We start from the raw sequence: 16,452 nt of genomic DNA on the forward strand, positions 1-16,452 counted from the left end.
GCTCTAGGAAAAGTACTTTCCAGTGGGCCCCTGAGGATCTCCTAATATCTAGGTGTCCTACAAGTCTTGATAGCAGTCTTGTTTGGAGGCCATTGCCTACAGAGCAGGCCACAGTACCAGATAAGTATCAAAACTTGGGGCATGAAGATCATCAGAATGGCATATGTCATGGGTGTAATGTGGATCGGAATAGTAAATCACTGTCTCAGACCACGATTCTGGGCCAGGGGGGGCAGGAGCTGCAAGATGTCACACCAGATAATACCCACTCACAGGAGTATCACAAGAGTGCAAATTTGTCAGTCAGACCTTGGACAGGTGTTGAGCTGGGCTCATGAAAATTTTGTAGGAATCCACAGCCAACTGGCTGCTGCCTGTAGCAGTCATTATCCCAGGAGTCCGAGGGCTCGGTGCCCTGCTTTCCTCACCAGTGCTTGGGGAAGGGAGGCAGATGAAGGTCTGCATACATGGGCCAACTACAAAGGAGCATCCCTAGTGTCCTTCCCTTGATCCTGTGGCCCCGTGTTGAGATCGAGGGGCAGGATCCATGGAACTTACTGCCATGGCCCAAACCCCTCAGCCCAAGAAGGACTTAGGGAGAAACCACTTGATCTGGCTTGAGAGTTTACTGTGACTATGACTCAGGACTGCCCCCAATTCTAGCTCAGCTCATCCAGGTCAAAAAATAATGCCCCAAAACATTGAGATACTGGCCATACCAATCTCTCATCCCTCAGTTCCCTGACCCTGGAATCTAAAGTATATGCCTCTCTATTATGGGCATCCGGAATTGTCTAGAAGGACCTGAGAGGCCCACCTGGGGCCAGAAAAGAGATTTGCCTACGATAAGGTACGTTGACATTTCCTAGGCATCCAACAGTATATCCAAGCCACCTTGGCCTCACCTCTTATGTAGCCACAGATCATCCTTTATTGGGGAGCCTTCAGTCAGGTATCAAGGTTGAGGTGGCCAGAGCCACTGGCAACCACCCTTCCCCCACTCGACTGCCAACCTGCTCGGAGTGGGACATGCAGCCAGGGGCCCAGCTGAGAAAAGGACAGGACACAGCATGACTGACCCTGCCCCCACAGAGGCAGGAGAAAATGTATGCCAGCCAGCACTGCTGACCCAGAATCCCCTGGATGAGGACAAATATATGGACAGCCGAACTTGTGTCCCAAGGAAAAGCTGGAATATGCACGTTTCTGGCAATTTAGGACTCATTGTAGACAATGATAGGGGGCTATAGACAAGGTTTCTATTGAGGAAGGGCACCATCCAAGGTCAGGAAGAGGCAGACAAGCATCCAGGAAGTGGGCAGAGAAAGATGAGGGAAAAATACACACACACACACACACACACACACACACACACACACACACACACACACACGGGTAGCCCAAGACCTCAGTAGTCCCTGAGCAACTGAACATCCCACCTCCGAGAAGATGGCACTACCATCCTCAGACCAAATGCTGACAAAACTCAGAGCCTCTCACACATCTGGAATGGCTCATAAAACAGCATGACATTTCCTACTATACACACCGCTATGAAGAAACCTCAGCCACGTTATTTTTGGTCGTTGGTCATGGGGTTTGAACTTTGGGCCTGTGTGCCATCCCTCAGCTCTTCAGCTGAAGGTGTGTACTCTACCACTGGAGCCACAGCACCATTTCCAGTTTTCTGGTGGTTCACTTGAGTTAAAATCTCACAGACTTTCCTGCTTAAGCTGGTTTTGAAACGTGATCCTCAGATCTCAGCCTCCTGAGTAGCTAGAATGACAGTTGTGAGACACTGACAGTGCCCGGTTTCAGCCACCTTTATACAACCAGGGGAAACCCAACTTGTCAGGCCATAAAGCACATGTAACCCTACACTTTCAGACTTTGACACCAGCATCCAAAGCCAGTCTTCCTTGGTTGGAGAGAATATAATTGACATTAATCTCCCACACCTGCTCCCATCCGCCCACTCCCTGCTTAAGACAGGCCACAAGCTCTGCAGTTCTTGGTAAGACAATGCCCACCTTGCTGTAAATTCACACTCGGGCAAACTTGGGGAGTTCTTAGAAATGGGTGTACACTGAGGCCAGAGCCTGGTGTCCCAACCACAGCAACCCCACTCCTTCACCATCTCTGGCAAGCAAGTGGTGTCTTTCTTTCTTGGTTTTTTGGATGAGGGGCTTGAACTCAGGGCTTGGGTACTGTCCCTGATGATGATTTTTGCTCAAGCCCAGTGCTCTTCCACTTGAGCCATGGTACCACTTCCAGTTGGAGATGGGAAATGAGACTCTCATTGGACTTTCCTCCCTGTACTGGGATACAAGACCCTCTGGATCTCAGCCTCCCGAATAGCCAGGATGACAGGCATGAGCCATCAGCGCATGGCCTATGGTGTCTCATTCTTTACAATTTCCAACTAGTCTGCCTCTAGACACTACCACCTAGACACTCCTCTACCTCCCTCAGAGACAGCAAAGGGAGCTTCAGAATCTGGGAAGGGCCATAGGCATAAAAGGGGCCCCTTCACATCACTAGCCCTTTCTAAGCTCCCATCCGCTTCCTCTGGATGGCCTGGATGTTTAGGACTTCTTAGGCCTGCCCTGTATCCCCACCCCCCCGTCACACCCAACTGGTACCTGAGGATTTCTGGGGCCAGCTGCTCCATGTCCCAGTGGGAGACTTTGGGTGGGTTGCTGATAACTGGGTCCAGGGGTGCCTAGGGCAGAAGGAGTGTCCAGATCCTCTTTGTCAAAGAAGGAGATACAAAGCATGAATGGATCTACTAAGAGCTACAGGGCACAGCCATCTACCTGTCACCCAGGTCCCTTGGAGTGCAGTTTTACATTGAAAATGCTGGGGCTTGAACTCGGGGTCCAGGCGTTATCCCTAAGCTTCTTTTGCTTGATGTGAGCACTCTTCCACCCAAGCCACGGTACCACTTCTGGCTTTTTCTGTGTATGCGGGAACTAGGAATCGAACCCAGGGTTTCCTGTGTGCTAGGTGAGCCCACTACAGCTAAAACAAAATCCAACATTGGATAGCTGTTCTTCTGTGATCCCTTGGGCCTGTCTCGGACAGTCTTGCCCATCTTAACTGAGTTTCTAAACAGCAGCCCTGTCCGAGAAAGAACACGCTCCCCTATGTTGTCCTTTATCTATGGCATCTTTTCTCTTTGTGATTCCTGTCACATTCTCCTTGTTAAGCAAGAACTCCTTTCAAGTGCTGCCTCTAAGAAGCCTGCTCCAATCACCCTGGCAGAGGGGGATCTTCTCCGCTCTGCAGGCTGTTGGCCTTGTCATGCTCTGCCTTCCAGCTGGTGTGGATTGAGAGCACACAAAGGCGAAGGCCTGGCTTTCACCACGAAATTTCTGAAGGCTCTGATACACTATCCAGGAACCAGTGTGGCATCACACTCTGTGAGAGGGCACTTGAGGATCAGGCAGTCTGGGGGCAACAAATTTGGCCATTTCTTGTTTGGGCTTGAACACGTCTGGATTTTTGGTGATTCCATACAGAGAAGAGTCTTATCAGCCTTCCAGCTTATGGCTGGCTTTGATCTTTGATCCTCACATCTCTGCCTACCGAGGAGCCAGGATGTCAAGTGTGAGCCTGAGCCAGACAGGCTCCAGAACCTTTCCTTTGAGCTTCTGTTTATCTTGTGTCAACTAGCAAGCTCTAGTTAAAATAGTAATTTATAGGGGATCAAGTTCCTCTGCTAGGTCAGATAATCCAAGGAGATAAATATCTTTAAAAAAGGCTATTCAGAGTGGGCCTAGGTGAGTGTGTGTGTGTGTGTGTGTGTGTGTGTGTGCGTATGAGTTTCAAGGATACCTACTTCCATCTCTCTGGTGCTTATTTCACCCAGTGGTGAGTACATCCAGGATCCCCACCCCATGAAAGGCGGGTAAGGAAGGGTACTTAAGGTCACATCCAGTGGGATGATCTGAATTCTATCCTGCAACTGAAGACAGGGTGATAATAGAGAGAAGGAGAGGTTTAGAGGAACATCAAGGGAAGCCCCTTACCTTTGGCTACAAGTACCAGAGAGAAGAATGAATCCATCCATTTTGGTAGTAAGATAACAACTGCCCACTATTCATTTATTTTATTTTTCGTGAGTCCAGGTCTTGGATTCAGGGACTCAGTGTCATCCCTGGGCTTCTTTTACTCAAGGCTGAGGCTCTATCACTTGAGCCACAGCACCAAAACTGGCTTTTTTCGGGGGGGGGGGAGGGAGATTGTTTATGGGAGATACGAATCTCACAGACTTGGGGCTGTGAAGGTAGCTCAGTGGCAGAGTGCTTGCCTTGCATGCCTGAGACCCTGTGTTCGATTTTCCAGCACCACATAAGCAAAAGAAACAAAGCCAAAAGTGGCGCTGTGGCTCAAGTTGCAGAGTGCTAGCTTTGAGCTGAAGAGCTAAGGGACAGTGCCCAGGCCCAGAGTTCAGGACACATGCCTGGACCAAAAAAAAAATCTCACAGACTCTTCTGCTTGGGCAGGCTCTGAGTTACGACCATCAGAACTCAGTCTCCTGAATAACCAGGATGACAGGTGAGAGCCACTAGCACCTGACCGTCACCATCCATTTATAGCTCCCTAGGGCCAATGCTGAGCTACCTGCATTGCACCTCCTTGTGAGTGGGAAGCAGACCTGGGTGTGTTTGATACTTCAACAGCCTACCTACCTTTGAGCATTGTTCTGGCTCAATCTGATGCCAGCTTCCTCCTTATCCACAACACTGACTTCGCGCTGTCACAGAACAAATGTCCCCCAGGAGGTGTCCGACCTGGGGTCGTTCCTCTGCACACTGCCTCCACTCCACTCCCTGAAATGACACACTGCAGCAACGTGAAGTAGACATAGAGTGAATTCAGTTTCTTATAATCAGGGTCTGGCCAGATAGTGGCAGAGAGGATCAGAGGCTCAGGAGAGTGCTGTGCAGTTGGAAAATGTGATGCCTCCTCATCCACTTTCCTTTAACTGTCTTAGCAAAGGGTAGTGGGGAAGTACTCACCAGACAGACTGACAATGAGTAACCATAACAGTTTATCCCAGGTACAGAGGGGCTTACCTAAGGGAGCTAGTTCTACAGGCTGAGCAAGAAAACTCCTGACCCACAGCCTACCTCCAGATTAAGAGGGTTATCTTGGGTCCCAGCCACATGGGGACGCTGAGGCACCTCCTCCAGCACCTTTTCAACAAGTTACAGAGAGAGAGAGAGAATTACATGTAAGCGGGCTGCCGGTGGCACAGGCCTACAATGATAACTACACAGGAGGCTAAGATATGAGGATCATGGTTCATAGCCAGCCCAGGCAGGAACGGCTGTAAGAGGCTTATCTCCAAAGAAACACCAGAAAACCGGAAGTGGTGTTGTGCCTCCAGCGGTAGAGACCTAACCTTGATCTGAGGAGCTTGTGGAGAGTGCCCAGTCCCAGAGTGCAAACCCCACGATTGACAATAAGTGCACTTACCACCACAAGAAATGGACTGAATAGCACACATTGTCCTAGGGAGCATGGCAGAGAAGTCAGACGAAGCTTCCTGTCAGCTGGGGGTCATGAGTAGGTCATCCCACTTTTCTGTGCCTCGTTTTCCCCCGCTGCAAAGCTGAACAGTGAAAGATCCCCTTCCTCATGAGGATAGGGTAAGAATGAAAAAGAGCCATGTTTTGTTTCATAATCCCATACCTGTGGCATGATAAATAACAGGCCCCTTCTGAGACCTTTCCAGGTGTCTTCTTGTTATATGCTCACAGAATTGCCAAGAAACTTATCTGATGACCGTTGCCTCTATGCTGGCCCTGCCCCAGAGTTCCCCTTGTATTGATCCCTTGTTTCCTCACAACTGTCCTGTGAGAAGACTGAGGACCAGTGGTTCCAGGCCGAACCCAGAGCTTCAAATGTGGTCAAGAATCGGATGCTATGGACTAAGAGTTTGGGACAGTCATCTAAACCGATGACTGAGCATGGAACTACATATCTACCATCCCAACCACAGAGGACCAGGCGTGGTAGTGCATGCCTGTCACAGGAGGACCATGATCCAGCCAAGCCTGAGCATATATTGAGTCTCTATCTCAGAAATGCCAGACAGAAAGGCTTGACTCCCATGGAAGAAGACCTGACTGGAAAGCCTAAGGATTTGACTTCCAACCCTAATATACCAAAAAGAATCCGAGGCCCAGTGCCAGAGGCTCATGCCTATAACCCTACCTACTCAGGAGGCTGAGATCTGAAGAACACAGGTCAAGGTTTAAAGTAGGGTTGGCCTTGCCCATCAGACGTCATGATGAGAAGACCCAGAGTCTGACGCATACCAATACGATCCATACTAACAGGACTCAAAGCCTTATTAAGTGCTGACCACGCTCTCTGTCCCCCTGGGGAGCCATCCCTTGTTGGCCCCACCTCCAGATCCATCCACACTCCTCTGCCACCAGCCAGGCCCACGGGAGTACACAGTTCCAGGGCACAAAGTTCCCTTGCTCTTATAATTTAAGGGTGCTGAGTCCCCTTCAAGCGTTTCACCCTTCCAGAACCCCATACCTCAGCCTCAAAGCCCATGCTGCCCCCAAAGGCAGCGCTTAGAAGTTACTAATGGGTCCAGCACTGCTTGTTACAACCAACTTCTACACACACACACACACACACACACACACACACACACACACACACACATAAAGCCAATACAGGTGCCTCCTGTCTGTCATCCTAGTTACTCAGGAGGCTGAGGTCTGAGGATCACTGTTCAAAGCCAGCCACGTAGGAAAGTTTGTGAAGCTCCTATCTACACTGAACCACCAAATAGCCAGAGGTGGAGCTGTGGCTCAACTGTCAGAGCTCTAGCTTTGAGCAAGAAACCTCAGGGACAGCATTTAGGCCTTGAGTTTAAGGCCCAGTTCTTCTACCTCCAAACACACACAGATACAGACATAGACAGACAGACAGACAGGCAGACACACACACACACACACACACACACACACATACACACAAACATACGGATAGCCCAAGGATTCAGCAGTCCCCGAGAATAGAAACATGAACTCATTCAATTATGAACACATCCCACCCATGAGAAGGTGGCAGTACCGACATCAGACCCACTGTAGACAAAACATTGAGCCTCTCACATATCTGGAATGCCTCATAGACCAGCACCGCATTTTCTACCATGCATACTGCTATGCGGAAAACTTAATCACCTCTTTTTGTTGTTGTTCGTTAAGGGTCTTGAACTCTGGGCTTTGGTCCTTGCCTTGAGCTCTTTAGCTTAAGGCAAGCACTCAATTGCTTGAGCCACAGCATTGCTGCTGGTTTTCTGGCAATTCCTTGGATATAAGAGTCTCAAGGCCTTTCCTAACCAGGCTGGCTTTTACCCATGATCCTCAGATCTCACCTCCTGAGTACCTAGGATAAAAGCCATGAGCTACTGGTAGCAGGCCAAACATACTTTTCCATTCCTGTCATCCTCTCCCCCCAGGAGACTGAAATCTGAGGACTGCAGTTGGATGACACTTAGCAGCAAAGCCCATGGGAACTCTTTATCTCCAATTAAACACCCCAAAAAGCTGGAAGTGGAGCTGGGATTCAAATGGTAGAGTGCTATCTTGGAGCATAAAAGATAAGATCATGCCCTAAGTTGGGACATTCAAGTACAATCTCATACTGAAGATCCCCTGACCTTATCAAAGACTCAGGTTCTCTCACTGTACTGCCTCAGCACTGGGCAGTGAGGTAAGGTCTAGTTATCCAACCACATGATATGGCACCCAAAGGGATTCCTGGTCAAGGGACGGAGACTGGGGAGATCTAGGTCCCTTTTGGGGAGGTTAAAAGGGCTGCTCTCTCCCAGAAATGTTCCTATGTTGTGAGTATTATCAAAGAAACCACCCTGTTCAGAGCCCAGTGCCTCTGGGTTTCCCACCAGCCTCTACCCAGCTCTGCCCCACCTTCAGCCTGCCCTCTCTGAATCCCAGATCTGCCATGTAGACTAAAGAGTGAGCCAGCCAAGAGAACCATTTCCTGCCCTCATTCCCAGGCTGTCCTGTGGCAGTGGAATGCATACCTCAGTCTTTGGTGGAGGAATGAACACCGGGGGCGGTATCATCAGTTTGAGCCCTGGAAAGTCCTAGTCCCCAAGGATGTATTGCTCAGGCATCCTGCAGTGAATGAAAGCCAGGTCGTCAATCATGAGACCAAGGTGCCAGGACATTTAATAGAAGTGTGTCTGGTTCAAACACTGGTAGTCTATGTTGTCAGGTGAGGCCATGGCTCCAATTTCCTGACACACCTGACCTGGGACCATCCTCCCTTTTGAAATTCCTGCTTATCCCTTGGCCCCCCGTTGAAACTCTAACCCCAATACCTCCCTAGCCCTTGGAAACTTTCTTCTTATCTGACCAGAAAATAAACTCGATGTGGCTGGGGTTAATTGAAACCTGGTGACCCACCCTGAGCCCTAGGTTCTACCAGAGGCTGGTTCCCTCTACAGTCAGTGACCACATAGCTCTGGCTGTCATGAAGTTGCTGAGAGGTCAGTGGATTGGTCCTACATACTGGCTTTAGGTTCTGAATCTGTCCCCACAGAAATTGTGAATAGTTGGCTCCCTTGATCCAGGGACTCCAAACCAAGGCTTGCATGTTCTCCCTTCTTCCTTTCTTTCCTCTTTTTCTCCTTTTGTCCTTCCCTCCTCTCTCTCTTTACTTTCTTTGTGTGAGTCCTAGGTCTTGTACTTGGAGCATAGGTGCTGTCCCTTAGCCTTTATATTCAAAGCTAGCAGTCTATGGCTTGAGCGACACATCCACTTCTGGCGTTTTGTTTTTGGTAGTTAATTCAAGACAAGAGTCTTACAGGCTTTCCTGCCCGAGACAAAAGCCTCAGTTCTCTGATCTCAGCTTCCTAAATAGCTAGGATGACAGGCTTGAAGCACTGGCATCCAGATCAATCCAAGGTTTCTTCATGCTCTGTGGAACCAATCCTGGAACTTTTCATTGTTTGTGACCCCCCCCAGAGCCTGGTGCATACTGCAATGGTTTGTTGCAAAATAAATGAGCATCTGTCTATGACAATACTACAGAACAGTCCCATCTGATTCAGGTAAGAATCCTCTGTGGGGGAGTGGGGACGAAGCCTGATGTAGCTCTCCCTCAGTTCTCCCTCCTCCCTCTTACCCCCTCCTGGTGCCACCACACTTAACTGTTTTGGCTCTGAGGATGTGAGCCACTATGTACTTGCTACATTCCAGGGCCTCTGGGATGCCTGTCTTCTCAAAGATCTCTGTCCAGCAGCTGACAAGCTCTGTGGCACTCAATATCCCATGTAGGTGTGAATGAGGTTGCTGTGAGCTGAATGCCTGACTCAAGGGGCCTCCTCTCCTCCCCCTGGGGTCAGTCAGGATTACCACATCTGGCCCCCAAGATACATGTTGCAGAGAAAGACTCCTCGAGGTATCCCTGTTTTCTGAATCTCCCAGAGTCCAGTGCAGGTGCTGGGAATCATCTCTGCTCACAGCTGGCAGGCTAGGGATGGTGAGGTCACAATCACTGCTCCCCAAGCAGCCTTGACTGTGGTGGTCACCCTAGAGAGGGCTGGAGGAGAATCAACAGCTGTCGAAGAAAGTCAGTCAAGGCATGACGTTCATTACAGGAGACCATCTGGCTTGGGAACTCTTCCTATGCTGCTTTGAACGTTGTCCCAATCAAACTTGAAGGGTTCTAAATTCAGTGGTCTGCTTTTTCTTCCAGACAGCATACAGCAGGTTATAGAAAGTAACATTCAGAGAGCCCAAGCTAACTGCCAGGGCAGTTAGCAAGCAGGCTCCAGCAGGGGGAGCGCACTTGCTTACCACTGCCCAGCTGGAAATGGCCCAGGCCAAACACAGACTGGAGTCTGCAGGACTCCAAGGAGGACTGCCCACCAGTACCTTGCCCCCTGAGGGAATCCATGCCACCAGAGGGGGCCTGGAATCCCCTGCCCAGATGCCGATGGACACAGTCAATGCCCTGGGTAAGTTTCCCCTCTCAATCTCGGTTGTGGTGAACCATCTTCCATGTCACAACATTCACCACTTCCTATACCCTCCTAACCACAGCCCCTGCCCTACTGCCCCCCCCAAATCTGTTCCCTAATTACGTTTGGCAGACACATTCCCAACCCTTGAATTAGCTCCAACTATAACACTAGAGCACACTGTCTGGCTAGAAGAGTACGGCTGTGGTCACAGTTGCCTGTCTTCTGGCTGAAGACAGAAGGACAGGTGTCCACTCTGGTCTGTGGTTCACACAGGCCTCCTAGAGGAGACCCACACAGGCCCAGCAGCTACTGTGGGCTACAGGAAAGGGAGAAGAGAGAGGTGGAAAAGAACATGTACTGAAACCTTCCCCAAAGGAGCCATGAAATGCTGAAAGAGAAAACAAATTATTGCTAGACATGTACTTGACATTGATGAAAAAAGAACAACACACACACACACACATACACACAAATAAAATGCTTTTGCTCTTTGTAGACACGGTGCCTTAAATATGTTTTCATTGTTCTCATCTCCCTGTTCTCCCAACACACACACACACACACACACAAACACACAAACACACAAATCCAGAACTGTGACAGAAGATTAGTCCATGCAGCACCTGTAATTTGCCAACAGATCACTCACCTGAGCACAGTCAGGCTGTATAAGGAGAAAGATGATCTGTCTGTCTGTCTGTCTGACTGTCTCTCTCCCTCCCCCCTCTCTCTCTCGTGCTCCCTCTCTCTCTGTCATGCACACACAAACACACACACACACACACACACACACACACACACACACAGAGAGACTCAGAGCAGTGCCTCTTCTGAGTTTGTTGGTTCCTCCTTTGGGACAAGGTACAAGCTGGAGCATGGGGGTTGCCTGGTCAGAACAGGGGATCCAACAAAAGGGAGCATCACTCTAATAACACAGAACAACCTTGCCTATCCCTTTCTCCAGGGCCAGACACTTTCCCTTGGGAACAACCAGCCTTGACTCCTCACTCACAAAAACCCTAGGCCAGGACACTTGGTGAAGGTGTCCAAGATAGGTGGCTCCTCAGCCGGGGCTGAAAACAAGCAGGGGGTCATGGTGCCCCAGAGGGGTGTCTGACCTGGGTTTGGGGCAGTGTTGGGGAAATGGATGGGGTCTTAAAGGATACATACATGGATGGATTCCCTACTTCCAGCCTAGATGCTTCTGGGTGATTTGATGGATTCTTGGGAGGGATGAGGAGACCAGATGGACAGGGAGCACCAGCAGATGCTGGGAGAGCTGGGAAATGTGATCACCCTGTGAGTACTGTTGACAGCTGGGATGGGGGGAGGGCAGACAGGCTGGGTGTATGTGGGTCAGAGTGGGTATATTCCTCCCAGATATTCACCTTCTGTCTGACTCCAAGTGCCCTCACATACCTAGTGGGCTCTTCTGGGACCCTCCTCAGGTGATAGGGTGACCAAGCACAGAAGACAAGGGCTCACATAGCAAGGAGGGCCTATCTTCTGCATCCAACACCCACCACCCCCAGCAAAAAGAAAAAGACTCAAGAAGGCAGGTGTCGAGGTGCTGTTCCCCACCTCTGATTAAAGCCACCAGGTTCCCACCAGAGAGAGGAAGGGTGCAGATGTGTGGCTGTGTGGCTCCCACTGCTCCAGGCCAGGTGCTCTGTGGCAACCTTCCTCATCCATTCCTGCATCTCCCTGTTTCCTGGGACACTGGCCACTAAGGATCAGGGTGGGATCCCCAGGTCAACACACACCCCTACCCCCGACCCCTGGGACACGTTTTTGACAAGGTCATGCAGACTGGGGGAGGGGAGGAGGAGAGTGGACTCGAGGAGGAAACAGGAAAGGGGAGGCAGGAGGTGCAGGTCAGGGTCAGTGGTTGGTTGGCCAGAGCGTTTCCAGGCTGTGGGCCCTCAGATCCACCACTCACGTGTACTAATGGGAGAAGCTGTAGGAGGTGGCTCCAGGTGCACATGGGCCCGGAGTCCTAGGACCAGGGGTGGCGACCAGTTCGGGGCTGCAAGCCAGCCAGGGGTTTGCCATCTCCTCTGGGCGACTGTGAGAGGTGCAGCTGGTAGGAGCCAAAAGTGCCATGTTTGAAATGCAATGCTGCTGGGAGGGGGCAGGAGCATCTGTGGGCACATGGCAGGGCTGCATGTGGCCTCTGCTCCTCTTCTTCAGTGAACACCACCCCCACCTCAGCTGCTCCTGTGCTCCCTTGCCAGGACCTCAGTCTCAGGGCCGCCATGGCCACCATGCCTTCACGTGACTGCCCGTGGCGATGTGCCTGCTGCACCAGCTCCATGTGTTCTGTGCTCCCCACCAGAACCTGCAATATGTTCAGCGAGGCCGCCAGCTGATGAAGCCACTTGCCCTTGTGTATACTCGCTCTTCTCTCTGCTCTCTCTCTCTGCTCCCACTCCTCTCCTGGGCTGTGTTGCCCCCGCAGGGCATGCCCACCCCCTCACCCTCCCCTGAGTCGTGCCCCTGGCCACTGCTGCCATGGGAGTGTGCCTTGGGCCCCACTGCCTCCTCCTCTTGGCCACCTCCCCCTCTTCCCCTCAGGCCTGGCCCCCACCCCTGGCTGCAAGCCAAGCCCTGACTGGGACCAAAGGCTTCCAGGCCATGGAAATTATAGCCTCACCTCAGCTCATCACTCCCTCCCAACCCCAGTACCTGCCCTGGGTATCAAATCACCCCTCAGCTCCACAGCTGGAGGAGACTCTCTTCCATGACCCTCCAACCCACAAACCAAAATCCACACACGGTGACCCTTGTGTGTATGTTTGTGTATGTATGTTCGTTTGTGTTTATTTTTATGTGTGTATGTTTCTGTGTGTTTGTGTGTGTGTGATTGTTGGGGATAACTACCTCTCAAGGACTCAGAACATAGTACCTTTTTAGATGAGTCAGCACACAGCACACTTCAAAAAACAGCACAAAGCACCCTGTGTAAAGGACTCAGCACACAGCTCCCTTTGAAGGACTTAGCATATAGTACCCTGTGTAAAGTACTCAGCAAACAGCACCCTTTGAAGGAGGGAGTCCATAGCCCACAACGTAATGGACTAAGTGCATGGCATGCTTTGAAAAACTCAATGCTACCATTCTTTCCCAGGGACTCAGTACAGAGCACCCTGTGTTAAGATCACACAAAGCCCCCTTTGAAGGGCTGAGTACGTAGCACACTGTGTAAAATAGTGCACAGCACCCTTCGAAAAACTCAGCACATAGCATAATTTTGAAGGACTCAGCACATACTACCCTGTGGAAGGACTCAGCACATAGCACCATTTGAAGGACAGTACAGAGCACACTGTGTAAAGGACTCGGCACATATCACTTGAAAAATTCACCTTATCCATCACTTCTCAAGGGCTCAGAACATAGCAGTACCCGTACCTTTTGGGATGAATTAGTACACCCCATCTTTTGAAGGACTCAGCATACAGTAGCTGTATAATGGACACAGCGCACAGCACACTTTGAAAAAACCACCAGGGCCCAATCTTCTCAGGGATTCAGAACATAGCACCCTTTGGGATTACTCAGCAAACAGGACTATTTGAGGACTCAGCACAAAACCCCCATGTCAGAAGGACACAGCAAACAGGACCCTGTGAAGGACTCAACACATAGCTGTATGTCACAAGTTCAGCTTTAATTAGAATTAGGATGCTTTCTTCAGTATCACCATTCTTCAGAAACACTTGAAAAATCCTACTAGTTCATATTTAGCTAAACTGGGGGAGGGTCAGCTGAGGGTCTTGAACTCAAAGCTTGGGGGCCCTGTCCCTGCGCTCTTTGATTCAATGCTAAAGCTCTAGCACTTGGAGGCACAGCTCCAATTTTTTTGTTTTGTTTTTTGTTTTGGTTTATTCTTTGACAGTTCTTACGGTGATTAGGAAGGCCAACTTGGGTATCCATGGGCAAAGGCTCTTAGCTCGGCCTGGAGCTGACCTCTCCCTTCCTTGTGCCTCTGGGAGCCGGGCCTCCTGGAGCTCTCTTGGCCTAGGGTGGAACATACCTGCTCTGGAATCAGCACTCAGGGTGAGCAAAAGTCAGCTTGGCCCTGGTCACTTACCCCAATTGAATTCTAGAGGACGATGACACGGGGCTGCATGTCCCGCGTGTGGCCACGAGGAGGCAGGAGTCACCCACCATAGGGATTGTACCTGTGAGTTATATTTACTCTTACTGCTGTGGGGCCCACATCAAGCTTTGAAGCCACCCTGGACAGGAAATTCCTTGAGATTCTTATATAAAATTAACCATCAAAAATCAAGTGGGGTTGTGGCTCAAGTGGCAGAGCACTAGATTGAGCAAGAAAACTCAGGGATAGAGCCTAGGCCCTGAGTTCACACACACACACGCACACACACACACACACACACACACACACACACACACACACACCACATGCAAGCAAAATCAGAGATTTCTACAATGCAATCTTTAGGTATTCTCCACGTTTTCCCAACTAAGGCTCATGGGTGTTGGCCTAGGTGTTGGATGCATACAAAACCATCTGGCATCTTTAATTTTGGGGAACAGTATGGCTAGAAGGTCAGCCTTCCCCCATCCCAGCTACTTGATTGGGTTGTGGTCTATCCAGGCCCTTTGGGGCTCCTTATACAGACTCGGCAAGATGCCTTCAAAAGGCATCACATGCTGGGCACTGGTGGCTCATACCTGTCATCCGAGATACTCAGAAGCTGAGATCTGGAGGATTATGGTGCCAAGCGAGCCAGGACAGGAAAGTGTGTGAGATTCTTGTCCTCGATGAATTATCAGGAAACAAGAAGTGTCCCTGTGGCTCAAGTGGCAGAGTTCCAGCCTTGAGAAAAAGAGCTCAGGGACAGTGCGCACAGCCAACAACAACAAGGAGAGGCATTGCATGTTGGCTTTGGGATTGGTATGGGTCAAATATAATTGGAATTTTCAAGTGCTCCAAGACAAAGCAATACCTCCTTTAGTCCTGTCTTCCTCCATCTCATCTCACACTCTGACCTTGGCCATGCTTTGGTTAGCATGACTCTGGCTTGACAGGAGGGCTCCAAGAAGGAAGATCTCAGAGCAATCACCCCCAACACATCCTTCTGCCCTCCTCACTCTGTTGCTTCTGCTCTTTGCTACACACCATCTTCCTGGAATCTATACATGAGGTCATTGCCACGAGCATTATGGTGAGTGGTGAGTCTGGCCTAACTCAGGGCAGTCAGAGATGGAAGTTGGTCTGGGACTAGGAGCTTCTACCCTGTGTGTGGGCTGAGTCCAGGGCCTACATTTATTCATCCTGAGCATTGAAGAGATTAGGAGACAGTGTAGAAACCACATTGAGTCACCTAAGTTTGGAATCTAGAGGACCACTTGTGTGAGGTAGGCTGTGGGGCCTGGGGGCCACTGTTCTTGGTACTCCTCTCTCGAGACTCCCCCATCCCTCTCTCATCCCTCAATGGTAGAAGAGAAACTTCAACTAAGTCCAAGAGGGGGCAGGGAAGTATTTCTGTGTGAACCAGACTGTGCTTCATATTCATCCTAGCCCCTACTTCCTATTAATCTGAGGAATGTCCATATGGGTTTGGGACAGGGGAATCATCCTAGCTGAGAATGTGGCTCAGTGGTAGAGTGGTTGCCTAGCATTCCTGACACCAGTGGTTTCATTCCACACAGAAAAAGCTGGAAGGGGAGGTGGGGCTCCATTGGTAGAGCACCAGCCTTAATCAAAAAGACCTCAGGGACAGTGGCCAGGCCCTGAGCTCAAGCCCCAGGACTGTAAGAACAAATCTTTGTTGGAGGCTTTTCTTCCCTTTGAAAACAATTTATTCTTTGTGATAAGCATAACATGGGCCTCTTCCCTGGCCACCAATGGGCCATTAGATGTCCCTTGAATTTGGGCAGCTTCCCGGCAGCCTCTGCCCTACCTGGCCCATAGTTTATCCCCATCTTGTGGCAGATGGAGGCCAGAGAAAAGGCCACCTGCCACCTACTTCTGGTGGCTGCCGAGGCTTTTGAGAGTCAGTATGTCACATAGAGAGTTATCATCCACATCAGTCTACAGAAGAAAGGGAGGGAGTGCTCCTTGCCTGAGCCCTCAAGCTGTAGGTGGCTCTGGATGTGAGGCATCTGCTGCAGGATGTGCTCCATCAGGGAGTCATCTATGGGGTTGGAACCCCAACCTCTCCTCTGGCAGTTTCCAAGCTGACTTGAAGTTACAATTCTTCAAAACCTTTCTGCTCCTCCCTCATTTCGCCTACCCTAGTGCCTGAGGAGTCTGAAGCAGTGGGGGAGGGGGGCTCAGCCTGTGCTGGCATCTGGAGCCCGCTGTCCGTGCCTTCACCTGCGAGGACCCACAGCAGCTCCTGAAGCTCTCTCTTCTTCTCCATCTTCTCCTGGGAGAACCAGCACACGTGCTC

The sequence above is a fragment of the Dipodomys spectabilis genome, unplaced genomic scaffold (assembly GCF_019054845.1).
Source record: "Dipodomys spectabilis isolate Male_0828 unplaced genomic scaffold, ASM1905484v1 ptg000064l, whole genome shotgun sequence".
NCBI classification, from domain to species: domain Eukaryota; kingdom Metazoa; phylum Chordata; class Mammalia; order Rodentia; family Heteromyidae; genus Dipodomys; species Dipodomys spectabilis.